The sequence below is a fragment of the Pipistrellus kuhlii genome, unplaced genomic scaffold (genome assembly GCF_014108245.1).
Source record: "Pipistrellus kuhlii isolate mPipKuh1 unplaced genomic scaffold, mPipKuh1.p scaffold_m20_p_7, whole genome shotgun sequence".
NCBI lineage: Eukaryota > Metazoa > Chordata > Mammalia > Chiroptera > Vespertilionidae > Pipistrellus > Pipistrellus kuhlii.
In genome coordinates, this window is record NW_023425573.1 from 55,681,101 (window position 1) to 55,708,365 (window position 27,265).

General features: G+C 40.8%; 1 protein-coding gene and 1 non-coding gene across 6 annotated transcripts in view; one reads left to right on the forward strand and one right to left on the reverse strand.

Moving 5' to 3' along the window:
• The window catches only part of LYPD6 (LY6/PLAUR domain containing 6), a 114,638-nt gene that overhangs the window by 82,048 nt on the left and 5,325 nt on the right, over nucleotides 1-27,265 (reverse strand). The window contains exon 2 of one of the 5 annotated variants that reach the window (XM_036420564.2): nucleotides 18,412-18,502. The exons of the other annotated variants lie outside the window; for them this stretch is intronic. The gene's annotated coding sequence lies outside the window, so the exon portion shown is untranslated. The remainder of the gene's footprint in view (nucleotides 1-18,411; nucleotides 18,503-27,265) is intronic. 5 annotated transcript variants of the gene reach the window in all.
• On the forward strand, nucleotides 14,364-14,470 carry LOC118710082. The gene has a single exon (XR_004985291.1). It is a non-coding gene; the product is annotated as a U6 spliceosomal RNA (small nuclear RNA).

Genomic DNA, 27,265 nt, shown 5'->3' on the forward strand with positions numbered 1-27,265 from the left:
GGCTTAAGATGCATGGGAGAACCTTCCAGATCCTATGGTGAATAACTCAAGGTTGGGAGTGCAAGCCCCAGGTAGGGCCAGGCATCCTCAGCTACATTCTGTAGCAATGATTGTTGTGGAACTTGTGTTAGGTAAGCTCACCTAAGACAGGATCCCAGCCTTTCTGCCAAGAGTCAGCCCAGTGAGGGGGAAGAGGGAAGATCGTGGTGAAGAGATAGGAGAAGGCAAGTTTTCTAACCAGTACAACTGCAACCAGCCCTTGATCCATATTTTTAGCTGCATTCACATTTTGTGTGTGGCTGCATTCACATTTTGTGTGTGTTTGCTTTGCACAGGATGCTCTTACTTAGGAACATGGAGGCATTAGCATTGGACAGGGACACTGGGTCCTCGTGGGGAGTCCTGTAAAGATACTCCGTCCTGGCTGCAGCTCTCTGGGTCAGCCCGCTAGTGTATGGAATACCAAATACTGTTGTTGGCAAAGACATTCAATATACTTAAGGAGTGAGAGAAGAAGCTGGGGTTTTGTACAGTACAACTCATTCCTGGTACAGGGACCTGGATTAAATTTCTTGGCTGCTCATCCTCTTCACTCACCATCCAAATGATCTACAATACATTGTAAGTTTAAATGTATTTTATTGATTTTTTACAGAGAGGAGGAGGGATAGAGAGCTAGAAACGTCGATGAGAGAGAAACATGGACCAGCTGCCTCTTGCACACCCCCTACCGGGGATGTGCCCGCAACCAATGTACATGGCCTTGACCGGAATCGAACCCAGGACCTTTCAGTCCGCAGACGGACGCTCTACCACTGAGCCAAACCAGTTTGGGCTACATTGTAACTTCTTTCTCTCCTATCTTGGTGAGAGGGATGACCCCATTCCCCTCGGGGCTCATCTCTCCACCTGTAACCCCTCCCACACCCTCAGGACCTCATCCCTCAGTAACACCTTCAATTCCAACCGAATGGCTTTCTTCCTTTTCCTCTACAGATAAGCATAGCTATGCCTTCCCAATCTAAATAAAAACCAACGGAAAGATTCCTCTTTTACTTTCACATAACTAGCCAACTCACTCATCAACTCTTCTTAAACTCTACCACTCTGTGAGGTCACTGGCATCTAACACCACGGACCACTTTCTCCTCCACGGAACTCTCTCCTTGTCTGTCCCTCCGGACCCCAGTCTCCACTAGCTGTGCTGTTTTGGGGACAGATCACAGTATGTGTGGTTCTTTCCACAGCCTTCTTAGAGGCTAACCCTGGCAGGAGAGGGCTTTTGTTAGCCATATTGGTACTGCAAGGTCTCATGGGCACCTGCCCAAGACAGAAAATCTGGAATAACTCTCCCAGGGTTGGGGAGCAACTAATCATATTGGTGGGATGTCATTGACGGAGGTTCAAACTCAGGAGCTATGGGTGTATCACTTGCACAGAGCAGCAGGAAGGGATGGCATTTGGATACAGAGAAGACACAGCCTTGCTGAGATAGAACAAACAGAGAATGACAGATTCTTGCTGCTCGTAGTCATTCTGGGGTCCCCTAGATACAGAGTCTCGAGTGCACTCAGATACCTCCTCCGCCTTCCGATAAACCCTAAAAACTTATTATCCTGTTTGAGCTAGCTGTGTGGGTTTCTGTGACCTGCACCCACAGGTCACTCTGAAATTTAAGTCACCTGACCAGACTTCTTTTCAGAGCTACTGACCAGTACACCCTGAACACTGCTCATCTCTCCCTGGATGTCCCACAAGTCCCTAAAATTACTAATTACAAACCTGCATTCAACTATATTGCTTTACCAATAATTTGTAGACTGATGAATGACCCCACCACCCACCTGGTCACCTAAGTCAAACATCTGAGGCAAGCTTACTTCTCCCTCAGCCACACCCTCCACAGTCCATTCAGTCTCCACGTCTTCATGATTCTGCACCCTTAGGATTTCTTAAATGCATCCTCTCCGCTCCATTCTGACCTCATTGTATTTGAGACCCCATCACTTCATCCTACTTGGCTTCCGGTTTCCTAACACCCCTCTCTCTAAAACACAAAACTGGTTGAATTATCCCCTGATTCTTCCAAGGTAAAGGCCAAATTCCTTGGAGCAGTACCTAAGAACTCTGATCATGATTAGACTCCTGCCTCCTTGCCAGCCGCATCTTTCACTACCTTGCTGAGGGCCTGGAAATTCTGTCCACATCAAACAACTTGCAGTTTCCTAAGGTCCCAAACTTCCCCCCTGCCCACAAGCCTTCACACCTGATGCCCCATCTTCTCTGCAGGGCCTGCCCACGTTTTTTCAAAGGTTAACTCAATTAATTCAACTCAGTGTCACCTCCTCAAGGAAGCTTTCCTTGAATGTCACCTGAGGCTCGCTCACCTACACTTTAGGCTTACCATCTCTATTCCCACAGTCCCCTTTGAATAACTGTATATCACAGGCCTTTGATGCCATTTCATAATCAGCCACTCCCATCTGTGTCTCTTCCACAAGTGTGTAAGTTCCTTCAGGGAAGAAAGTATGCCTTTCTTGGATTTTTATTTATAGACCCTGCCATTCAAAGCAGGCTTTCTGGATATCTTGTCCTGGAGAGTCAAGATAAGACATGAGACATGAGAGAGAAAAAAAAAGTGAGACTGTCCTGACCCGGGATACATTATTTTCCTTCTGTTCCCGCTTTGAAAATGAAAAGGGAACGGTGAGGGTGTGTTTCCACCATTGTTTTGATAGAGCGCTGAGGCTTTTGCTTTCTCTTGCTTGCGGTAACTGGAGGAGATGGTTCTCTGCGTACTTACTTCCAGAGTGGCTTTGCCATGCTCCCAGCAGTGCTGGCTCAGGGCTGCAGAACCCAGTTCAGCAGTGTACTGGCAAAGGCTCTGGATACAGTTTAATTCAGAAAAGACAAGGTCCCTTCCCTCTAAGAACACAAGGCTTTAAGGCTGGTTGGAATGGAGCCCTGCTTCTCTTTGGCAGAGGATTCCAAGTGGCCCCTTCTGATATTATGTGGTGATTCCTCCCTTTTCAGTGTAGGCTAGTCATGTGACTTACTTCTAACCAATAAAAGATGCCAAAGGTGATGGGATCTCTTCAGAGCTGACTGTACCTCTTGCTGGATTGGATGAAGCAAGTTGCAAAGCTGGGGAGGCCCACATAATAAAGAATTGAGGGAAGCCTCCAAAGCAACTAGGAACTGAGGCCCTCGGTCCAAAAACTGAAGTATGCACCAACCACCTGTGCTGGGAAGTGGGTCCTACCCCGGCTGAGCCTTCCCATGAGATCCCAGCCCTGACTAACAATTGATGGCAGCCTTGGAAGAGATCGAAACAAAAGCCCATCCAAGCCATACACTACAGACAGTGTCAGATAATAAATACCTGCAGTTTTAAGTCACCCACTTGGAGCAGAATGTTATGCAACAAAAGATAACTAATGCAATCTGCTTCCTCCCCACTGAAAGCCTTGCTACCCAGAAAACAAAAATCTTCCATTTTCCAGAAGATTAAAACAAGAAAACCACCATCCCCTAAATGTTTAACTAAAAAATGAAATACCTTCTAAACACAAGATTTTAAATCATTTTAGTATTCTAAAAGCTGAGCCTAAAAGAATCCACACCAGCAGAAACCGGTTTTGCTCAGTGGATGGAGCATAGGCCTGTGGACTGAGGGGTCCCAGGTTTGATTCCGGTAAAGGGCATGTACATTGGTTGTGGGCACATCCCCAGTAGGAGGTGTGCAAGCTGGTCGATGTTTCTCTCTCATTGATGTTTCTAGCTCCCTCTCCTTCTCCTTTCCTCTTTTAAAAAGAATCCACACCAGACATTGTATAAAATGAAAGGGGAAGGAAAGGAAACATGGTTAAAACTTGTAAAAGGGCTCTGGAGAAAACTGGAGGCCCTGTGGTTTATTTAACTTTTAAATCTTATTACATTTGCTAGATGCATGTTAGCATTCGTGGTTCATTTGGTTTTATTCTGACTTCTATAAATAGGCGCTCTATGAGCCTTGATAAATGACTTAAAATCTTGCTTGACTTCACTAAAGAAATTAGCATGTTAATCTTTAAAAATCCTACCCAGAGAAATGGATGAGAGCCTCATTTTCCACCACTGCCTACTCCCCAGCAGGTACACCTCCCCCAATTCCTGGGCCCCTCCCTGTCAACCTTGTTCTTTTCTTTGGATCTGCAGTTTGTAAATCTGGCATCCACTCAAATTGCTCAGATCTGGTTCTCTTGCAAAAACAAACAGAAGCTACCTGGGGCCTTTGATTCCCACTCATTTACATTCTTTCCATGCCAAGGGTCAGAGAATGTCAGAGCTGGTGGCAGCCAGTCAAGCCCAGCATTAGGCGTCCCTTATCTGCCAATGCAGTGTTTTTGAACATGACAGCATTTATTTCTTTAAAATTATCACTGGAAACATATGTAACTGCCACAAATCTGAAACTAATAAATCTAAAAGTTCAGCCTGGAGCTGTGACAAGTAGACAAGAGCCCATACAGAACTCATAAAAAAGCAGGCAGTGGGTGGAAGGGGAGGCAGAATCTATATCACATGTATATATATATGGAAAACAAAGGCAAGTTTGGAAATTCCAGGTGATTTGCTCATGCAGAATGCATTTTTAAACAATTAGCAATTTTCCCTAAAGCACTGCTTCCTTTTAAGTAACTGTCTGGTTTGTAGCTTTCCAAATAGCCTCTAGCTAAAGAGTAGTGTCAGTTTCATACCTGTCCCACTGGCTAAACATGCAGGGTGTCCCAAAAAATGTACCAGTATACACACTTTAACAGCTGAAAATAAAATGTATTTTAATAAATACTGCATATATATATATATATATATATATATATATATATATAATTAATTTTTTACAGAGAGGATGGGAGAAGGATAGAGTTGGAAACATTGATGAGAGAGAAACATCAATCAGCTGCCTCCTGCACACCTCCTACTGGTGATGTGCCTGCAACCAAGGTACATGCCCTTGACTGGAATCGAACCTGGGACCTTTCAGTCCACAGGCCAACGATCTATCCACTGAGCCAAACCAGTTAGGGGCTAAATACTGCCTTTAATAATTCAAAGTCTGTGTACACTTTTTGGACACCCTGTATATGCTAGCTCCATCTGTAAGTCCTACAACTTCCTCTGGCAACCAGCATTAAGGTTATCTAACTCGGTTTGTCCATTTACAGCATTTTCGAGCCCTCCATGAAAATAAAAGTTAATTTTTAAGAGGGAAATAACTTTACACATTACAATAGTTTGTGGCCGACAAAAAATCAGTCCTACTCAATAGGATCTTATTCCTTGGATTTAATTTCTCTCATTAGGAAGAATTTAAATTAAAATTTTTTCTCTGGGTGAAGGGACACAATGGACAAAGTTGAGGATCACCACTCTAGATGCCTAGAATGAGCAAATAGGGAAGAAAATGAGCATAAGGAGGGCAGGGTAAAACCTGCAGACACTAAACAAAATAACCCCTAATAAAATCTAGTCACTGCATCCATTTGTGTATTAAAACAGGAGCAGAACTGGAGAAATCCCAAAGGCAGGTTGTAACATAGCATTAAAAACTTTGACCTTGAAGTCAGAAGACCTGTGTTGAGTCAGCTCCTAACACTTAATTACTAGTTGTGCCACCTTGAGTAAAAGTGACTTATTATTTGAATTCTTTTCCTTTTCTGTAAAAAGAATTAAAATGTCAGGTTCACATGATTATTGCAGTTAAATGAGATAATATTCATACAACACTTTGTGTTCAGTTGAAAGGCAATACCATCCAGCAGAATTATTTTAATGCTGGAGAATGCTTGCAAGGTAGAGGATTGTATTGATAAGCCTAGAGTTGACACTACTGTGAATTATTGCTTCAAGATGGTGTTTGACTGAGTGTGAAGAGGCTTCTAGTTAAGAATAGCAAGTACTATGTAAAACACACACACACACACACACACACACACATACACGCCAACATCATAGGAATGATCCAATGAGGGTAATCCATCCTATTTTAAGAGGCTAGAAGGAGATATTCAGCCCACAGAGAAGTGATGAGAGAAAACATTGGCACTGGCCAGGCAGCTTAGAGCATCATTCCTATAGGGGTGTCGAACTCAATCAGAGAAGGGGCCAAAATCTAAAATCCAGCCTAAATCGCGGGCCGAATGGTTTACTGAACGGTCATAAACTGTCATTGTGATGGAAACGCAGCGGAGTGCAGTGATGACAGCGCGGTGCGGGCCACATTGCAAGGCCTGGCGGGACGGATTTGGCCCGCGGGCCTTGTGTTTGACACATCTGCTATGCCAAGGTTGCAAGTTCCATCCCTGGTCAGAGCACATAAAAGAAATTAATGAAGACATAAATAAGTGGAACAATGGATAGATGTTTATCTATCGCTCTTCCTCTTCCTCTCTCTCTCTAAAATCAATAAAAAATATATTTAAAAATTACTTATATTTCTCCCATCAACTAAACCAGTGGTCCTGGAATCACTGAGGGTACTTTTGCACCTTTAAAAAATAAATATATTTTTATTGATTTCAGAGAGGAAGAGAGAAATAGAAACATCAATGATGAAAGACAATCATTGATCAGCTGCCTCCTGTATGCCCCACACTGGGGATCAAGCTGCAACCTGGGTATGTGATCCAACCAGGAATCGAACCATGACCTCCTGATTCATAGGTCGATGCTCAGCTTTGGCCATTTTTGCACCTTTGAAAAATGCCTAACCTTGGAAGATTGGGAGAACTCCACAAATGTGCATTGGATAAGGAAGCACACAAGGTTGCAATGAGATCAGCATTCTCAAACACTACCAGTGGAAGTGTAAAGAGTATAGTCTTTAAAGATAGCAATCGTCAATATGTATCAAAAACTTTAGTTTAGCTTAGTTAAGTTTTAATTTTGTTTTTACGTTCATACCATTGGTTGAATGATTCTATGGGTATGAACCCATCCCAAGGAAAATATCAAAGAGAAGAACAAAAATGTATACATAAAGATGCCACCTATCACAGTATGATTTTACTAGTATGTTTGGGCATCCTCCATATACCATGGATAACAGCTTGAGTTGCTTCAAACCTACATAAAACACTTGTGCTCTGTAGACCCCATGTTACAAGAAGGAATACCTGATAGGAAAACAAAAGAAACAATAAATCAAAACAAGGTATAAAAACTCAGGTGTCATCTCGATCAAAACCAGCTGCCCTGCAGCTCATTAATATTTCAAAAAGTTGAGATCCTGCCACTCAGTGCAGGTCTGGTCAGGTCAGTCCTTAGCCTTCCACTATCCTGGTGATCTCCACTAATCTCAAAATCAAATGGCAAGCAATTAGCAATCAAAGCATTTTAAAGGAACAGGTAATGTTGCAGGCTAAGGCAGCACACTGGAAAAGAGAATAAATTCACTTTATGGGCTTTCTTTTAAAACTCACAATCTTCTTGAGTCAGAACACTCCATGATTTGCAACTCATCACCAGCTAGGATTCTCCACCACAAATGACAAGCATTCTCTAGGGATTAATTGTTCCTTATTCTCCCTAAACCACTGAAAAGCTGCTGAATTCACTGCAAGTCTTCTATTGTATCTTACTTTCCTGTTGGCTATAAGATATAAATATTCTCTCAGGAGTGCAATCAGAAGGATTCAGCTTTAAGAGGAGAAGAAGAAGAAGAAGAAGAAGAAGAAGAAGAAGAAGAAGAAGAAGAAGCAGCAGCAACAGCAGCAGCAGCTCTGTGTGGCTGGCATGGTTCAGTGGTTGAGTTTTGACCTATGAACCAAGAGGTGTTATTTCAATCCCCAGTCAGGACACATACCCATACTGCAGGCTTCATCCCTAGTGTAGGGCATTCAATGAGGCAGTCGATCAATGATTCTCTCTGATCATTGATGTTTCTCTTTCTCTCTCCCTCTCCCTTCCTCTCTTAAATCAATAAAAATATTTTTTAAGTGAAATTCTATGCAGAAGACTAAATTGTGAGCTCTCAGATTTTAAGTATCATTGATCCAAAATGTGAGAATGATAATCAAGGAAGCAAAAGAGTTGTTTTTTTTTTTTTTAATCAAATGCATTTACCAAGTACTATAAAGCATCTGCTTACCAAATGAGTCAGACATCATAGCTAACCAGCCAGGTAACCCCAGTACAGGGGAAATCTGTGGACGATACACATACAATGAAGTATATAGTGATAAATAGCGTATATGCATTGCCAGATCCTTTTCAAAGCACATTCACACATGATTTATGACTCAATCCTCACATTAACCTCATAAGGTAAACAGAAAAAGACATATTCCACAAAGATGAACACCCAGATCTAGGTTAGCTGACTTGCCTACATTTACAGATCCAGTTAATTATTGAAAATATCAACACTCAAAGCTAGCTCTTCCAGGTTTCTTTCCGCCATTATCACCCGAGGATAACATATATAAATTGTATATATGTGACACAAGTACATGATTAAAAAATATAAAGTGGTGGAAGCAAGACTCAGAAGCCACACACTCACCTTAAGTCCCAGTGCCATCAACTATGGGTAGTGTTAATTTGGGTAAATTATTGATACCCTCTGCCAAAGTGGAGTAATAATAACACTTAACCATAGGGTGATTATAAGGATCATGTATAAAGTGCTGAGCCCAGTGACTGGTACACAACAAAAGGTTCAATAAATGTTATCTACCATAATTAGGAGAGCCAGTGATTGAGGATCAGGAACAATTCTCTGCTTAATCAAGATAAGATACAAATAGTCTGGTTGGAGTGGTGCAGTGGTTGAGCATGGTCCCATGAACCAAGAGGTCACCAGTTTGATTCCTGATCAAAGCATATGCCCGGGTTCCATCCCTGGTAGGGGACATGCTGGAGGCAGCTGATCAATGTTCCTCTCTTATCGATGTCTCTATCCCTCTCCCTAAAAATCAATAAAAAAAAAAAAAAAAAACCTTTTTTTAAAAAAAGATGCAATAGACTTTCTTCTGCCTATCAGGTGTGTGTTAGGTGCTGTATTAGTTTCCTATTGTTGCTGTAACAAATTACCACAAACTGAATAGTTTAAAATGGCATAAACTTATGGTCTCACAGTTCTGGAGGTTAGAATCTGAAATGGTCTCACTGAGCTAACGCCAAGCATTGGCAGAGCTGCATTCCTTCCAGAGGTTCTAGGTGAGAATCCATTTCCTTGACTTTTCTAGCTTCTACTGCCTACCTGCATTCCTTGGCTTATAGACCTGGACCCTTCCTCCATCTTCAAAGAGCATCATTCCAATGTCTGTTTCTGTTGACTATTCCCTCTCTTCCCCCATTTCCCTCATCATATCACATTTCCTGTCCATCATTCTTTTGCCTCCCTCTTATAAGTCCCCTATAATTACACTAGAGGCCCAGGGCATGAAACTCATGCACAGGTAGGGTCCCTAGGCCTGGCAAGTGATCAGGGCCAATCCATGGGGCAACTGGCAGACACCAATGGCGTTGGTCAGGACCTGTGGGCTCTGGCAGCTCCTGAGTTGAACATCTGCCCCCTGATGGTCAATGCATGTCATATGACTGGTCATTGCACAGTTAGGTCAATTTGCATAATAGGGCTTTATTATATAGGATTATGCCCACCAGGATAATCAGGATAATCACCCCATTTCAAGGTGCTTAACTTAATCCCATTTGCCATATAAGGTAATATTAACATGTCCCAGGGATTAAGGGGTAGACACCTTAGAGGGACCATTATTCAGTCTATCAGAGGTGCCAAGAATACAAGAATGAATTTGATCCAATTGCATAGCTCAAGGAGATCACAGACTATTAAGTAAAGCAGACATTAAAAAAGAAAAGAAAATGAATACTAGTGCACATCAGACTACACAACACAGAGCTGTTAAAGAAGTATAAACAAAGTGTTCTGGGGCAACAGATGACAGAGAGGTTTGTCTCAACCAAGAAGAGAAGAGAAGGCCTCATGATAAAGTGATATGTGCATAGAATTGGGCAATGTTATATATTTAAACTTGTGGTGATAAGGATTCCAAGAAAATATATGGAAAAGTTAGGAATATTGAATGGGCTGATGTGACTGGAGATAAAGGGAGGAGCAAACAGACATAAAAAAATATTGAAGAGGAACATTAAGGCCATACTGTGAAGGGCCACATTATAGCACAGGAACTTTACAGAAAGAAAAGTCACTGACGGCTACTGAACCCCTTATTCAGTTTACACTGAGTGGCTGGATTATGATCTCTAAACGTATAATAATCTGGCCACACACACACACACACACACACACACACACACACACACACATTAGAGGCCCGGTGCATGAAATTCGTGATTAGGGGGTCGGGGGGGAGTTCCTCATCCCAGCCTGCACCCTCTCCAATCTGGGATACTTCAAGGGATGTCCGACTGCCCATTTATCGGGCATAAATGGACAGTCACACATCCCTCTCACAATCCAGGATTGCTGGCTCCCAACTGCTCGCCTGCCTGCCTTCCTGATTGCCCCTAACCACTTCTGCCTGCCAGGCTGATCACCCCCTAAACACTCCCTTGCCAGCCTGATTGATGTCTACCTGCTTCCCTGCCAGCCTGTTTGCCCCCATCTTCCCTCCTCTGCCAGCCTGGTCACTCCTAACTGCCCTCCCTTGCAGGCCTGATACCTCTCAACTGCCCTTCCCAGCTGGTCATCTTGTGGCAGCCATCTTATGTGTTGGGTGATGGTCAATTTGCATATTACTCTTTTATTAGATAGGATAGAGGCCTGGTACATGGGTGGAGGCCAGCTGGTTTGCCCTGAAGGGTGTATTCACTCTTCTTTAAATAAAATACTTCAAATCCTGTGACTTGGTTCACCCTCTTTCCGCTTCCTTCTTGGCCAACAAGGTATATCCACCTTGCTCCGACGGCTCACTGCAGCTGTCATCTTTAGTTAAAGACTGAATAGACCTCTGCCTCCTTCATGTCCCCCTGTGTCTTCTATCATGATTTCTACAACTCCTTACTGGAAATCTCCCTACTAACTTCGAATTTTCCAGAGGTAGAACAGACAGGTACACAACTGATGTATGTGGACTGAATGAATCTGATAAAAGAAGAAGAGATAGCAAGAGCATTATTTGGTCTCTCTAAGGCAAAGATATATTTCTGTCCTCAAAATCCATTTATGGATCTAGAAACCAGTTTTCGTTTATGTGTTGTCAATGACTGAAAATGAGAACTTCTTAAGGTGAATGTTATTTTTAAGATATGATCCATGATTTAGGGGGCAAAGAATGAACCATGCACAGAACATAGTCCACAAAATTTGTCTGATTAAAATGTTTAAAATTCTACTTATTCGGCCATCATGTAAAAAAAAAAATGAGAGAATTGAGCTATGACCACCTTGAATTAGATGCTGCCTTGAGATTATAATTTGTAATACTGAAACGGCGAAATATTTATCTTTGTTCCACCTGTGCTGGAAGAGCTACAGTTTTACCCTTCGGGATGTATTTATTGCCATGTCAGTTAACAGGCCCAGGGAAACAGCTCTCAGGGAATATGATACTACTGGTGGCAAGAATAAACCCAGCGTGTTAGCATGTGCCAGGTGAGATCATTAATAATGTGCTCACCTACGGAGCCACCCAAAAGCACACTGAACTGAACCCTGAGAAAGAGTGTCAGGTAACTATGTATCCAAATCCTTCCTCGATCCTAGGAGACAATGCCTTTTCCAGCAAAAAGTGCTTATTCGGTGTCAGACTGTGATACAGACACTTAAAGTTAAAGCTCATAAAGCTTTCTTTAATAGCAGAAAAATATAATTCAATGGTTAAATGCCAATCAGAGTGGGATAAGCTGAAAATACAAGATTTAGAAATCAACTGCAATTCCTTTGGGGATGCATTACTACTGAATGGCTGTCAGAAGCAGAACATAAGTGAGTTAGCGCCATTAACTTGGAGGGAAAAGAATAACTCCTACTTAAGTGAACACACATAGAAACCCAGTACATTTCTTAAGTTAAATGGGTTTGGAAAACTTCCTTAAACTAAAAAGTATGTGCAAATGAATTTGGAAGATGAAACAAATTAGGAAATTAAGAAAAAACAAAAGTACATTTTCTTCAACTCTTATCCATATTACACATCCAATAAAGAATCAAATATCTCCTAAGATGCTCATGAAGTTTTGGACTCATGACTGACCCATTCATCCTGAGAAAACATTTAGCCTTTAGAAAAGGGCATTGTCTCCTGGGCCAAAAGCAGATTTGAGCTTCATCATTTGACCTTTTCATTTGCCTTCTCCCAAGCTGCCACTTCTCCTTGCATTATGAAAAGGAAGATGAGCATCTCTGGGGCTCCAGGGAAAAGTCCAGAAGAGGCCTGCTCTACATCACTGACCCAGGAACTCCTCCCATCTGCATTGTGTCTTGCCCTGTCTTCTTTATCAAACCATGAAAAGTAATGGCATGCAAGGCAGAGGTAAAAGGAAAAAAGAAGGTATCTGGATGAGGTCAGGTAGTCATGGTTGGGAAGAGAGAGAGATGTATCCATCCATGTATAGAGAAGGAAAACATCTCATATGAATTAAGTTTTTCCAGCTCACATTGATTCTCCTCAGACACAGGAAAGGAGCCACCAATGACAAGTACAATGTGGTCCTACTCCCACCTGCAGTTGATTGGTCCAAGTTGATATCTGTCCCAAACTGGGCCAATAAGCTCTCTTTCCCAGGATTGTTAACTTTGGGACCAAAGAGAGCATGAGTCAATCCGACATGCTGGCATGTACACATCACCTACAAGATGTGTACATCTCAGAAACATCGAGATTATCTTTCCCACCTTCTCTGTACCTGGTTGCAGCCAGAAACAATGAAACCAATAAGTTCAGAAAAATTGAGATGAAGAGAGTATTAAATGCATTCAAGGCCCTGGTCTTCCTACAGTTTCACTGCCTGACTCTTCCCTCAATTACTCTACACTTAATCATGTACAGGAGAAGCAGTGCAGTCCTGTGAGTTTAGCACACAGACCCAGAGCACAAAGGCCAATCCTTAAAAGAGTCTAAAACAAATAAGTTAAAGGCAAGATAAAGAGCCATTCTGCTCCATGCATAATAATTCTTTGAAAATAAATTTTCCTAAGTTAATTTGTGTTTGGTTTTTGCTGTACACATACAGGAATCTAAATATTTCTTAAGAACAAATTTAGCCTTGACCCGTTTGGCTCAGTGGACTCAAAGGTCCCAGGTTTGATTTCAGTCAAAGGCATGTACCTTGGTTTCAGGCACATCCCCAGTAGGAAGTATGCAGGAGGCAGCTGATCGATGTTTCTCTCTCAGCGGTGTTTCTCTCTATCCCTCTCCCTTCCTCTCTGTAAAAAATCAACAAAATATATATTTTTTTAAAGAAAAAATTTTACCTGAGTATCTTTAAATATAATAGAAGACTTAGAAGGATGATTAATTTGACAAACAAAGACCTCCATAACCCTTTGGCCATCTAAGTGTACACAAGTCCTTTGTCTTGCTGATAGTGGGGTACTTTGAGAACTGACAACTTGTATGTATGGACATATGTACATACATATGTATGTAGGTTTAAGAATATCAGGCTTTCCTTAGCTGGAGAGGTTAAAGTCACATCTTCTCCCCCTGATTCAATGCAATATCAAGATAATGTGAAATTATGGGAGAGTAACAAAAACAATTTTGCAATCCTCAGAAAAATTTTGAAAGTTTATAATTTTCTAAAAGTATCTGCAAGACTCTTAGAAAGTTTATAATTTTCTAAAAGTATCTGCAAGACTCTTAGAAAGCATATCAAATGCTAATGTGATAAACATTATATATGAAACATTTACATGGTAAAATTAGAAGACCAGGTATCATGCAAGAAATCAGAATTGACACTTGAAGGCAGATTTAATTCCAATCATATCCATGGAAACTATGTAACTTAGCAAAAGGTGATGTCACCAAAAAATGTATAGTGATATTAACTTTTGATATTTAGTGACAGAATACTAAGATTCAGCTAGTTTTCTTGGTCACACATGGGTAGATTATTCTACCAACTTGAAATATTAAAAATACTCTGAATTTATACTTAACATAACTTTAAAATGGTGAATTTATTTACTAGGAACAAGTTTTATCCCACAAGGAAAAAACACACACATAATTAATGTAGGCAACTTTCCATTAAATAAATTCTAGTTCTTTTTATACCAGCATCTCAATGGTTACTTCATAACACACAAGATACATATATATCCATGCTCCCTCAAACCTCCCAAATGCCTCAATTCTCAGAGCTCATGTAAAGAGTGTCATGTAGTGCTTGCTTCGGCAGCACATATACTAAAATTGGAACAATACAGAGAAGATTAGCGTGGCCCCTGCGCAAGGATGACATGCAAATTCGTGAAGCGTTCCATATTTTTATAAAAATAAAAATAAATAAATAAAAGAGTGTCATGTAAAGAAACCTGCACATCTGAGTGAGTGAGCACAGAAGCACAACTGTCAGCTAGCCGGGCTGTGATATGAGCCCTAACTGTCAGGGTCAGCTCCTTCTCCAGATTTTTCAGATCACTCATAATCCTGTTTCTATGAAGCATGCTGGCTTTTTCATATAGTTAAAGGTCAAGTTCTCCCCGAGCATCCTTACACTACCGAGTGGAGAGAAAAGGTGAATACAGGTGGTTGAGGGACTCACTTCTCAGTTTCCTAATAACATAGATGCATTCCTTGACACAAACTGAAGGGGCCAGAGAGAGCCAGCTGTAGCCCATCTAGTCTCTTGTTCCTCTGATGTGGAAGATCTGTGCCTCTGGTTCCAGTGGTTTTGTCTTTCTTTCTTAAAATGCTACAGGAAAGGAGTTACTTAGATGGCCTGAGCTAGCAGGAGCAACCTCCACAGCGACCATCATCACTGCCCTCCTCGTATCTGCCTTAAGCACCAGTGCAACCTGTCCACAGTAATACTGCACAAGGGGAGTGTGTGTGTTGGGGGGAGGGGGGGGGCGTGGGGGGTGTATAGGAGCTGTGGGGACCAGAAAGAAGAAGCCTAGGATATTCTGTTTGCATCTTTCTGACACCAGTCCCCATCCCTAGTTACACCTTCTTATGCCAGACTTAGGATAAAACCCCTTTGGAAAATAGCAAAACACACTCAAGTGTCTAAACACAGCTTCAGCCCCCTGCACAGAAGACAAAACCACTGAGCTGGCTCCTCCAGAGTCTGGCTCCTGGTTAAGCAGTGATCTTTATCACAAGCCCACTGCTTTCTCATCATCTGACTGGGGCCAAAAAGTTTTCATTTACACGCTAGAGTCAGATAAAAGTGCCTTACAAAGGCTTCAAGGTGGAGAATTTTTTTTTAATGGCATATTTAGGTTGCTATGAGTCAAGTTCAAAATTCAAGTCACATGTAATAGGGGGAGGAGAAACCTGGTGTTCAAATACATTTTCCTCCCTTTTTGAAGTAATTTGTCTTTAAAATTTCTGTGAAAATTCTACAGTTGCCCAGAAAACGGCACCAACCATCTGTAAGTAAAAACAAAAGCTCTCTGTAGAATATATATCACAGGTTCAAAGCACTTTGGCATTGGCAGATTGAACACGTTATTAAAAGAATGTAACTTCAAGAAGAGCTCCCATAATTACACAGCAGCTGGTCTAATGTTGACAAAACAACTTTTAGAGGCTTTCAGAAGCCTTAAAGGCTAATCAATTAAAAAGGCATGAATAGTAATGTGCACTCCTATCCTTAACGCTGCGAGCCGCCTCTCCTGCAATACAGCCAGTTTTTCATTTTGGAACGATCATTTCTTACATCCGACAATTAAGAGGAACACGTGAACAAACTCTACGTTGTGTCTAGGTGAGACCATTATACTTAAAATAAAATAACTCCATAAAACTTAATTGTAAACAGTGAACTTAATGAGCATTTCCATAGTAGCAGTTATTATCAGAATGCCAACAGCTCATTCCAGAGTTTGCACTTACTTTACCAAGAGCAGACAGAGAAGTGTTTTGGATTATAATCTACATCAGCCAACCATATGCTGGAGGCATAAAGTATCAATGAATGAATGAATGAATGAATGAATGAATGAATCTGTACACTGCATTCAGAAACACTGACTTAATCCCCTCAGATATGCCCAAGTCGTCATGTAGAATGACCTGCTCCTAGCAGAGGCTGTTTTCTCTTTTAAATCCCTTGCTTTCAGAGAACTAGAAAGGATTTTATGTATCACTGGGTCCAACCTTCTGTAGCACCCAGCATACTTTTTCTGTGAAGGGCCAGAGAGTAAATAAGTTAGGCTTAGTTGGCCCTAGGGTCTGTCACAACCACTCACCTCTGCTATTGTAGTGTGAAAGCAGCCACTCATGAGGTTTAAAGAAATGGGCACAGCTGGATTCTAATAAAACTTTATTTATAAAAGGAAGTAGAGAGCTGGATTGGGCCCATCATCAGCAATTTGCTGACCCTTGCTCTCTTTGCATGTGTCCCCCCTTCCCATTTAGGGATCTTTGGGGACACCTCCAGTGAGGGGGCTAGCCCTCTCCTAGCAGCCCCTTCTGTTTTCTGAAGCTTTTCCTCCTTTTCACAGAAAGGACTCTCCCAGTAGTTTGCCTGCACTCTCACATCTTTATTTCCACACACCGGGTCCTCTCCTAAGTCACTCTCCCTCCACAGAGTGCTCTGCATACATGGGCCTACAAAAACCATTTCTTTAAGTACAGAAAACACCGCCAGTTTTGCCTTCTGGAGCTCCAGATAGTAAGTACAATGGCCCTTCCACCTAACGGCCCTTTGAAGACAACTGTGGGATATGGCATTTTCTGTCTGCACCACTCATCTGGGCTCTCATGGCGCTTTTTATTGTTAGTTTTCTTCTTCCATGTACACAGTATTTTCCTCCTCACTTACTAGTAGATGGCAAGTGAGGCAGAGCCACTGGCGCATAAGCTCCATTCAGTTTTATGGTTGAGAGTGGCAGAATGACTCAGAAATATCAATCAATCTTTTTTAACATCCTTCTCTGTGAGTTCAAGGGGGACGGCTGCTGATACAGGAGGTGGATAGTTCCTCATAGTACCAGTGAGACCGCTAGTGTATCAGACTCCTGAGGTGTAAAACTGATTGCTTAGAGGCCTCCTTTCTCTCTCTGACCACCCATTGGGATCTGGAATATAATTTCAATGTGCCATTCTCCGTAACACCAACATTCCAACAGAGAACTCTGAGGCTGGGCCTACGGTCTGCCCCTGTCACACCCTCAGCCTTCCTCCTTGCCTTTCAGCGTCCTTATCATAGCCATTTTAATACCCCGTGCTAAGTGTCCCTCACCTTAACAGTCCCCTCCCTGGAGCACAGTGCCACACACCTCATTGGGATTTATATGAAAGCACACAGTAGGCCTTCAATAATCCACTCTTACATTTCAAAAATTAATAAAAAACTTAAGAGTGCTCCTTATAAATAAGCAATGCTCCTCAGGATCAGAAATTGGTCCCTGGCAGAATTCCTACTTTCAAGACACTAGTAAAATGTGTATCATAAAATGTGTTGCCACTAAAGTCTACTCCTCAGGATAATTCTCTTTCATAATCAGTAATAAAATATTCAAATTGGCTATTTTGAATATCATCCTTGTTTAATATATTGTAAAAAGTCTTTATGGCCATAGCAATTACTCCATCTCATTTGTCGTCATTCCACCTTTTTCTGTTGTCTTTCCCAATAGCATGAAGGGCAGGAGAGAGGTATTTCATAAAGTCCTGTTTATCTCCAATTGCATAGCTTAGGCCTGTGTCTGTATATGAAGGAAATGTTTGTGGATGCTTACCAGGGTGGTGGGGAGACCCCAGTAAGGGTAGGGTGGGCATTTGGCCACCTCATGTCCCAGAAAACCCAAGGTAAGCCATGGGCTCAAACCACACTGTCCAATACAGCAGGCACTAGTCACATGTCACCATTTAAATGTAAGTAAATTAAAATGAAATGAAATTAAAAAATCAGTTCCCTGACTTTACTGGCCACATTTCAAGAACTCAGCAGCCACATGCAGCTGATACCTACCACACTGGCCAGTGCAGGTAGAGAATGTTTCTGTCACCACAGAGGAGACTAGGAAGTTTTACTGACAGTGCTACGGGGCTCACCACACTTCTTTCCACCCCACACCTAGCGGGCCTCACCCACAAACTGCCGAGGCCTGCCAGGGTTGCTCTCGGTAGCTCCTTGAAGCCCAGAGAAAAAATGGGGACGGGCAACTGTCACACCTGGTTATGCCAAACAATCAACACCACATTGTTTTAAGGCATTCTTTAAGTCAAAGGAACAAGGAAATATATGATTTGCTCTTACCTCAGGGAGTTCTGCCAAAGTCCACAGCTTTTGCAACTCCATGAGAAACTTTTACACAGAATAAAAGCAGGACTTGATTCTCATCTAGATTCTAGTAAAAAAATAATAGGGGGAGAGGGAACAAAAGGCAACATTTCTCTATTTGTTCTGAACTTGGCATCCTTTGTATAATTTTATGAAGTTCATTTTTGCTTTAATTATCACTTGACTTCAGGAGGGGAAAATGCAGTGTTGTGTGTGTTTTTTTGTGTGTGTGTGGTTTTTTTTTTTTTTTTAATGAACTATAAACCCAGAGTTCCAGGGATACAACACTAATTAACCTTAGATTTATCACCAGACAAGTAAAGCTATTCAGTAATCTGCCTGTAGGTAACACAGTATATAATTTTGCTCAGGTTTACTGAAGTAGCCATTTCTCTAAAATCCAAGAGTAAGAGAAAGGTGCTAATAAATTTTACATTTCCTACAGAGTTACTTTGGGGACCATAAAATTATGGGAAGAACTAAATTCAAATTCCAGCTGCCTTCTGAAAGAGGAGATGACCTCTTGATCATCTATAATGTCTGTGAAACATCTGTTTTGATAATATATGTATTTAAAATTCCCCACATGTCAGTTTCAAGTCCCTATAAAATATAAGGCAGCACCAGCTGCAAGGATTAGGAGGAAAAGCTGTTAGCAAAGTGTTGGAAAATGTTTGAGATTTTAATGGGACCCAAGTCTCACTACATTTGCATATCATGATCCTAGGAAACAGACTGAACAGAGAATGGACATTCTTTCTCTTCCACATGTGAGAAACCTACCAGGATCTTGGTATGTCTTCCCTACTACCTTCCTCCTAAGGAAGAGTGTTCAGTCCTGGTGTCCTTTAACCCAAATGCCCTCCCCTCATTATTTCTACACCCTCCAGATATTACCGACCTGCAAGGACCAGTTCCATAAAAGTTGCTCCATCACTTCTAACCCACAAATCCCCACTTCTCTGCACTTATAGAAACATTCAAGGACCACACAACTGCCACTTAATTGTCCTCCCTCTGCTCTGCCCTCCTGGCCTTCTCTCCGCCTGCCTGTGGATTGGCTCCTATTTCATAGCCTGTACAGACATAACGAAGCTCCCAAAATTATATATCAGCCCAGGTCCCTTCCCTAAACTCCATACATATTTCGAACCACCTATTCCATAGCTCCATTTGGAAGCCTAATAGGCATCTCAAATGTCAGGTGTCTGAGGCTAAGCTGCTCCTCTTCCACATCTGCCCCCACTCAGCCTTTCCATCTCTGTAAATGACAACCAACCCTTCCAGTTAAGAGACCCCCAACACTTGAAACCATCTTGGACTCTGCTTTCTCATTCATGCCCCATTTCCTTCCCTGTGTGTAAACCCTATCTCCTCCACTCTTTCCAAGTCAATAAGGAATGCCCCATTTCACCTCCTCAATCTAAGCCAACATCATCCAGATTATAGCAACAGCCTCCTTCCAACCTTGCCCCTTCCCTCCTATTATTTATTCTCACAGTAGCTAGTGAACTTTTAAATCATACATTTTATCACGTCATTCCTCAGTAAAAATTATTTCAATGGCTCCCCAACTCACTTGAAGGAAAGAAGGAAGGAAGGAAGGAAGGAAGGAAGGAAGGAAAGAAGGAAGGAAGGAAGGAAGGAAGGAAGGAGGGAAAGAGGGAAAGAAGGGGAGAGGAAAGGGAGATGAAGGGGAGAGGGAAGGAAGGAGGGTGGCAGGTTGGGAGAAAGGAAGGGAGGGAGGGAGGGAATGAAGGGAGAGAGGGAGTGAGGGAGGGAGGGAGGAAGGGAAGGAAGGAAGGAAGGAAGGAAGGAAGGAAGGAAGGAAGGAAGGAAGGAAGGAAGGAAGGAAGGAAGGAAGAGCATTTGGAATAACCTCTATGGCTGATATGATGGGTGGCCTGCCTCCTTATGACCTTTCGCTACTCTCCTTCTGGCTTATTCCACTCCTGCCACTGGTCTCCTTGCTCTTTTGAGAGCAAACCAGACATGACACCACCACAGCACCTTTTCATGTCTCCCTGGAAGGCTCTTCCTGCAGAGGTCCCCATGGTTCTCTCCCTTACCTGGCCCAGGTGCTCACGTGGCACCTTCACAGTGGGGTCTTCCATGACTACCACATTTAAAGTTACCAACTGGCTCCCATCCCCTCTGACATTCCCTCTCCCTCTCCCCACTTTAGTTTCTCATAGCACACATTACCACCTAACACTGCATATTTTCTTTTTTTTTTTTTTAAGCCTTGGCCAAGGATATGCTTACTGACTTGTGAGAGAGGGTAAGGGAAAGAGAGAGAGAAAAACAGTAATGGGTTGCCTCCTATTAATCCCCTGACTGGGGATCAAACCTGCAGTCTTGGTATGTACCCTGACTAGAATCGAACCAGAAACCTTTCAGTGCATGGAATAATGCTCCAACCAACTGAATCACACCAGCCAGGGCACTGCATATTTTCTTATTTGTTTCCTTATTTTCTGCCTCCACCCTTCTATGATTTTTGTGAGTTTTATTCACTGCTTCATCTCGAGATATTTTTGCCTGTTTCATTCACTTCATTGTTTCCACCTTAAACTGTGATTTGCACAAGTTGGTTCTCCAACATTTAAGGAGAGAGAAGCCAATTCCAAGTTCCGTAAGAACAGATGCCGTGTCTTATCCTTCTTTTCACGCCATTGGGTAGGGCCCAGAAAGAAAGTAATTGTTGCCTGATTAGTGCCATGTTTGCATTGGCAAATGTAAAATATTAGGTCATTCAGACAGTTGGACATGCTAAATGTATACAGTGTTGATGCAATATTAAAATATGTAACTATTTTTAAAGCATTTCAAAACTAAACTTAAGCTCATAATCTCTATTCAAGTATGAACAATTCTCAAAATCACCACTAAGAGGCAATTTCTTAAGTGTCCCCCTCCCCCCGCAAATGACACATGTATCTACCCAAAAAAGATGGGAAAGGAAACTTTAATACAGTCAGGTGGGTGAATTACAGCAAATAGAATCAATGTCAATGCCAAGACACAAAACAAGTCATTTGGGTTCTTGTGCCAATAGGTTGGCAAGCTGTAATGTTGGTGATGACCTAGACAAATTGTTAGAAAATTGTGGAAATTGGGGGAATACAACAGAAAAAAAGAGGAGCCTTTCCCTTCCCCTGTCATCTCTCAAAGAACTAGTCTTTCACTAGAAAAACATACTTCTGAGTAAGTCTGAGCAATGGCAATGCCAGGGTTTGCAGTGAACGATGAACTCGTGCACTGGCCACATGTTGAAGGGAACTGGTCACATGTTTAAGGAAGTAGAAGAGGTATCCTCTAAAAATGAGAGCTGAATTAAAACCTGAGCACAGCGTGGCGTGGAACCCTCACTGAGACAGCTCAAGGAGTGAGAAACGAGACTTCTGAAGCAAGCCAATATTGTCCTATATCACTTGGGGGGGAAGGGGGATACTATCAATTGTTCACCAAATTTCAAAACACAATGTAGGGTTTAAAAATAAGATAAATGTATACAGTTAATTCCAATTTTTTTTAACAAGACAAGAAACCTAAATAGAAAAACTGATATCTCATCAGAAATAAGCTTGATTCAAATAACCAAACTGTTGACAAAGATTCTTAAATATTTTAAATATTGGTGGAGGGTAGACAACCAAACCTTAGAAACAGAACAATATGTAAATGTAATGTACTTGTAAAGGGAAATTAGTCTCCAGTTTTGGCTTTTGTATCTTAAGCTTACCTAACAAACTATTTCTTAAAAACATATAAAGGAAACCAAACCATAGTCCTCTGTAAATTGGCTAGTGTAGATTACCTATTTGTTAGCTATAGATTCCAATTACTCTAATTTTAGAGAATTCACAAACTATCAATATAATGATTACAATATGAAAAAGAGCCATGTGAATTCTTACTCTTTCTAACCCTCCAAAATTAGAGGACCACAGTGTATTCCCCCACCCCAACAACCTCTGGAAATGAAGAGGTTTCAGTAGAAGGAGGCATAATCCAGTCCTAGCCATGCCATGCCCTGGACCTCTACACATGTCTCCACTCCCTTCCCCACAACACCCCAGCTTACACCAGCTCCTCTTTGAGCAAAGGGTGAGTCTGGCAGGTGCCAAAGATCAGTATCGGTGGGGCGAGGTGTGAAAATATCTGTAATCCTGAAGATGAAGGGAACTGTGCACATTTGTGTGTTCAGTATTCATCTTTTCATCTTTATGTTACAGCTCTGTGATTAATTGCATTGCTTTGCTCAGGAATGCCTGTCAGAATAAAACCTGGGTCTTTTATAAACTGCTCCTTTCTGAAATATTATCCCCTCTACTAATATAAATGTTTCAATATCATGTGTGTGTGTGTGTGTGTGTGTGTGTGTGTGTGTGTGTGTTTGGAGATCCATTATTCATGTTTTGACTGCATGTGACTTTGCATAATCTAAATAAATATAAAAGTAGAGGGGAAAATGCATAGCTTGCAGATTTGCATTATCTCAACAGTGCTGTTCTCTTAATGTAGATGCAGAAATTTTCTAACAGAGCACATTTTTGATGGAAAGGTTTATATACAACACAAACTCTTCCAGAGAAGAGGCAAGGCTAGCTAGAAAAGATACAGGAGGACAGACAAATGGCCTAATTGTGGATTCACATAACTTCAAACCCAGAAGGATCTCACACAAGCTTGTCCGATATTTGGTGTTGCACAGGACACTTGACCTTCAAAATGGGTTTCATTGCCAGACAGGTTGGGATTCACTGCATGAAGCACCTCCTTTCAGATGTTTAGAGTGATCTCTCAGACACTAAAAGTCCTGAAAAGTCTTGCAATAAAAAGTATTATTTAACCCATTATTTCCAGATGTATTTGACCACGGTACATTTTTTCCTTCATCATCTCACAGAACAGTGTCTCTTGTGGAAGATCCTGCTCTAGAGATGCTGAGCTTGTACAATCATGTTATAAATGAGGAAACTGATGTTCAAAGAATAGCATGATGAGAGTTTAAACTAAAAGTGGGAAATAAAAATAAGCAAATATCCCAACATCTTTCCTTTCTACCCTTATCTCACTTCAACATAGCTGCCTCCTGTCTCTGTCTCAGTCCCCTTGGATTCTTATAATCCTTCAACCTTCACTTGCCTACTTGACCAATATAGGTAGCTACATATATGAAGCCAGCCTGGATTCATTCATTAGCCAGCATGTCCAACCCTCTGGGAAACCTTTGAATTTCAAACTCTAAAGTGAGACAATGACTTATCAAAGGAGTGGCTTTAATGGAGGCCATGGCAGGAACACAGCCCATAATTAAGGTAGATAGAGATTGGCAGTTCTCTTCAAATGTATTTCTGTTTATTTTAGGGCTTCACAGATAAGATCAGAAGCAGGATCAGAAATTTTTCTTAACATAAGTATAAAGTGGTGATCTTTTCTTTATTTTTAAGTCTCTTAGCTCTTTCTTGTCTTCTCTCTTTCCTTTGCCATTTTCCATGCTCAACCTTATTCAGTACACTCTTCTCTCGGAGAGATCTGAAACCTTCATGCAAGGTCACCACTGCTCAGAAATGAGTTTACCTGCCTGTCTTCACTGCCTTCTGGGTGCTATAGCACTCCACACTTCTGCAATTTGTGTAGCCTCACTGAAAATTACCCTTTCTAGCAAAGGTCTCCCCTATATAGTTCCCAAGCCAAGAAGAAAGCACCATTACAAAGAGTACCTTTCCTTAAAATGCCATTCCATTATATGATATGTATTATCCTTCCTTTAGAATGTTGAGCCTCTGAAGTAGCTTTGGTGGAAAAAAAGTATCTTTTTCATCCTGTTGACTTCCACATGCCAGGCTTGCCTACACCTAAGAATAACGTGAACCCTGAGTTGTTTCTCAGAACTGGGTGGAGTCGATGCTGAGCCAGCCACATCTCACCTGGTGCTCCTCAAAACAACACTGCAAGTCAGCTGGCTCTGATTCCAATCTGTGACTGCAGAACAGGAAGAACACCGGCTATTAGAGATCAAGCAGACCTAGCCTTGTGTAGTCAGTTTAGAAAGCACCAGCCCTAACTACTATTCACTTTCAAAAGCACATGTCATTTAGTATGAAAGTGCAAAGAAGCCTGCTTTTGACTTCCACCTGTGAAGATGGCATTACAAACTTTCCCAAGTCCTAGGTCATGGTGATTAATGGTTTACCTAGAAGAGATTCTATTCCTAAGAAACAATGGCAGGGCAGTGCCTTTGAGAAAATGGTACCAGCTTGTGGTATTTGTTTGTTTTTTGTGGGCATCTGGAGACTCAAATTATGTGGCAGTTGTCATAAAATACAAAAGCTATTCCTTTCATTTAAACCAGTCTTTTGTGATTCTGCGCCCCTCCCCTCTCTTCAATTTTTACAATCTTTTTTCTCTATGAAAGTTGTGATTCTATTTGATATATTTAATGAGGGCTTACTCTGTGCAAGACAATATGCTCATGTTGGCATTCAAGAGAAATATGGTATTATATAAGAAATAAGCTAGACTTAAAAAGACATTATGTCAGTTCAAAATATAGGTATAAGTAAACAAATAAAATTTATACTGATGGAGGAATCAGGAGAAAGGGCTTCTTTGGAGAAGTTGCATTTGAACTAGGTCTTGAAGAATAAAAATGATTGTCAATTGAGAAATAATAGATAGAAAGACACCCTGGCCAAGGACACGTTTGACCAAGAACAAGCCAGAATTGCTGCAAAAGTTCCTGTGAACTCACTTGGGTGGGTTACTGAGAATATGAATTATAAGAATTCTATAAAAGCAAATTTTTCTATGAAGTTATGCATAAAAGAGAAAACATGTATTTCTAATATTATTCCTTTGATCTTGTATGAAAAGACACTGCATAAATACAGAATATTGCTTCTTTTAAAGTGAGTATTTTTAAGTGGTAATATTTTTTATGCACTTGAAAGTAAATTTTTGCATCTTCAAGATGTAAAACTTCTAAGAAATTAAATGTGTTCTGCATGGAGAATTAAGTCAAAGAACAGCTTAGCAAGAACAAATTTAAGGGAGAGGTGCTTGATCTTTTATTACAGGTCTCATGGTCTTAGAAGCCAAGAACACTGTCTGTTTAACTTGGTTTGGTCTAAATACCAATATTATGCCACACTTTCAGTTGCTTAAAACTATTTTATTAGATAAGCATTAATGGACAGTTTTAAATGTAAAAAATATATGTTGGCTCCAATTCATCTGGGAATTTAAAGTTTAATTAGGGCAACCTCATGATTTTATAGTTCAAGCAAATGAAGCCCAGACAGTGGGTGATTGATTTGCTAAAGGTCACCCAGCTAGTTAAGGGTAACCAGTTAAACTGAAAGAAACTAAATAACTTGTCCAAGGTCACACAGTTGGCAACTGGTTGGGCTAGAATTGCAACCAAGTATATCCCAGATTTTTAAGTTTTATTCTACATTTCCTCTCTGCCCATAAAAAAATTAACAGAATCCCTCACAAGCATGTAGAGTCCCTTAGAATATGAAAATCCATAAACATAAAAAGTAGAGGGTAATAAATGCTACTATTATAAGTGCAAGTAAGTGTATACATTATCTAAATTGCTTGAATGGCAGAAAGGAACTGGTATTTCTAGATGTCTCAATGGAAACTTAAATAATGTATATATTTGCTAATTTATTATAGTATTTGCCACTGGGAAAATTACAAACAAATGAAATGAAAATAATCAAATCTTTATTCCTCCTGCTTTATAGGTTATAAAAATATTGAGAAGTATATTTTTGAATGTTCACCCCAAATCCTACCACTCAGACACATTAACCATATTGTTATTTAATCATTTATGATACTTAAAGGCATTTGTTTTAATAATTCAAGTAAAAATCATGATTTTTTTTTAAAAAGGGGAATAAATAGAAGAATAATCTTTGGTTTATGAATTATTACATCTATGACTTCTTAAAGTCTATCAAAAGATGAAGATTTCACACCCAATACTTCCATTTCACCTAACAACCCATTATGTGTTACTCATTTATTAGTATGCATATACCAGTCCAAAAACCTAAGGAAATGAAATAAGAGACAGAATCAAGTGGCAGGACCTGGATCAAAACTGGAGAATAAGCTAGAGGATCCTAGGTGACCAACACAAACCATTTCTGTGGCCTAGCAGTTACCGTGGCACAAGAAATGGCACAATGACTTACAGATCACAACTAATTAAGATTTGAGTGAACCCTAGGACTTCAGAAGAAAAATGGGCACTACGGTCTCTTCTTATTTCAAGTCTATGGGTGCTTTCAGCCCTTTCATTCAATTCAAAAACATTCAACATATATATTGGGAGACTCCTATGAGCCAAGCACCAAGACAAGCATTATGGAGTCAGAAAGGAAAGAAACAGACTTGGCCCTGACCCCATGGAGCTTACACAATAGAAAGAATTCAGCAATCTTTCCATTAACTTGGCACTTCATATTCTGATAGCTATGGAAAAAATAAACACCTTTCGATTTCTCAGTTCTTACTATCTAAAGAAAGCATACCGTTTCCTAATACCTAATACCATAAAAAGTATTTAAACATGCTGCCTTTTCTACATAGGTAATTCAGGGGGAAATACAGCACATTTTTCAACTGCAGATTTGTAGAAGACTTAGAAATGATAAGCAAATGAGCTTTTCTTATAGTTAGACTACCTCAAATCTGAAGTTATAATACATCTTCTTTTCATAGTGCTTTTTCTTAAAAGAGCAATACATGTTAATTGTAGAAAATTTGGAAAATGCAGTAGTAAGACAAGAAAAACATTTGCAAT